Raw genomic sequence first — 2,443 nt, 5'->3', positions numbered from 1 at the left:
TGGTCTCGATCTCCTGACCTCGTGATCTGCCCGTCTCGGCCTCCCAAAGTGCTGGGATTACATGCTTGAGCCACCGCGCCCGGCCAAAAGTAGGCATTTTTTTGTTCCAGTTCTTGGAAAAAAGAGTTCCAGCTTCCGCGTCCAGTATGATGTCAGCTGTGAGTTTGTCATACATGGCCTCTAATGTGTTGTGGTCTTTTTTTATGCTTAATTTATTGAGAGTTTTTATCATGAAGGGAGGTTGAAATTAGTCAAACACTTCTTCTGTATCTACTGAAAGAATCATATGGTTTTTGTCTTTTATTACAATGATGTAATGTATCAGGTTTATTGATTTGTGTATGTTGAGCTATCCTTGCATCCTTGGCATAAATCCCATTTGATATTGGTGTGTTATGTTTTTAGCATATTGTTGGATTTGATTTGCTGTTATTTTGTTGAGGATTTTTGCATCTATTATTTATCAGGAATATCGGCCTGTTGTTTTCATTTTCTTTGCTATGTCCTTGTCTGGTTTTGGTATCAGGGTAATGCTGGCCTCATAGAATGAGCTAGGAAAAATTCTCTCCTCTTTACTTTTTGGACTAGTTTGAAAAGAATTGGTGTTGATTCTTCTATAAAAGTTTGGTAGATTTCAACAGTAAAGCCATCTGGTTCTGGGCTTTTCTTTCTTGGGAGTCTTATTACTGATCAATCTCATTACTTGTTATTGGTCTGTTTAGAGTTTCCATTTCTTCTTGGTTCAGTCTTGGCAGGTGGTACATGTTCAGGAATGTATTTTTTTCCTTTAAGTTTTCCTATTTGTTGGTGTATAGTTGTTTTAATAAACTCTAATGATCCTTTTTTTGTGTCTTGGTTGCCATCGTTTTTGTTTGTTTGTTTCTTATTTACTTATTTGAGTCTTCTCTGTTTATTTTTCTTAGTTTAGCTAATGGTTTGGTGACTTTGCTTATTTTTTAAAAAAAAAACTTTTTTATTGATCTTTTGTACTTTTTAAATCTCTCTTTTATTTAGTTCTGCCCTGATCTTTTTTTTCTTCTACTAATTTTGAGGATGATTTGTTTTGCTTTTCTTGTTCCCTGAGGCATTTTGTTAGGTTATTTATTTGATAATTTTTCTTGATGTAGTCATTTATTGCTATAAACTTTTCTTTTAGTACCACTTTTGTTCTATGCCATAGGTTTTAGTGTGTTGTGTTTCTATTTTTATTTGTTTCAAAAAATTTTATTCCATTCTTAATTTCTTCATTGGCCCATTGGTTGTTCAGAAGTGTGTTGTTTAATTTCCATGGATTTGTACAATCTCCAAAGTTCCTCTTATTATTGATGTCTAGTTTTATTCCATTGTGGTCTGAAAATATACTAGATATAAATTCAGTATTTTACAATTTGTTAAGACTTGTATTGTGGCCCAACATCTGGTCTATCTTAGAGAATGTTCTGTGTGCTGATGAATAGAATGTGTATTCTGCAGCTATTGGATGAACTGTTCTGTAAACATCTGTTAGGTCCATATGTTCTATAGTGCAGTTTAACTTCAATGTTTCTTTGTTGATTTTGTCTAGATAATTTGTTCAGTGCTGAAAGTGGGGTGTTAAAGTCCCCAACTATTATTGTATTTTGGACTATCTTTCCCCTTGGCTATAATAATATTTGCTTTATATATCTGGGTGCCCCAGCATTGAGTGCATATATATTTACAATTGTTATATCCCTTTTGCTGAACTGATCTCTTCATATAATAGCCTTCCCTGTTCTTTCTACAGCTTTTGACTTAAAATCAATTTTATCTGATATAAGAATTACTACTCCTGCTCACTTTTTGCTTCCATTTGTACAAATGTCTTATTCCATTCCTTCCCTTTTGGTCTATTGTGTCTTTACAGGTGAAGTGAGTTTCTTGTAGGCAGCAAATGTTGAGTCTTGTTTATTTTTTATTCATTCAACTAGTCTACGTCTTTCAATTAGGTAATTTAAGTCATTTCCATTCAAGAATTTTATTCATAAGTGAGAACTCACTCTTGTCATTTTGTTGTTTTCTGGTTCTTTTTTATATCCATTGTTTCTTCCTCTGTTATTGTTTACTTTTGTAGGTTTTTGGTTTTCTGTTGGGATAATATTTGATTACTTTCTCTTTCTCATTTGTATATCTGCTCTACCAATGAGTTCTCAAATTTCATATTTTTTGTGACATCAGAAAAGTATTGAACACTTCAGAAATCTGCATATTATCTTTGTGGACTGGCCATGCTAACCTGTGTGTCACTTCCACTTTAGTATAAGTTGCAGAGCAAGCACTGGTTTTGATTTGACTCTCTCTTGGTTGTATTAGGTCTTCATCATCTGCATATGGTTCTTCCTCTATCCCATACCATTCTGTGTCAGAACAATAACTTCCTCATCATAAGGTTTGTTTGCACATTTCAAAACTATCTTCAGTTTTG

This window comes from Colobus angolensis, unplaced genomic scaffold, assembly GCF_000951035.1.
Source record: "Colobus angolensis palliatus isolate OR3802 unplaced genomic scaffold, Cang.pa_1.0 Scaffold78, whole genome shotgun sequence".
Taxonomy (NCBI): domain Eukaryota; kingdom Metazoa; phylum Chordata; class Mammalia; order Primates; family Cercopithecidae; genus Colobus; species Colobus angolensis.
Note: the sequence above shows the minus strand (reverse complement) of the source record.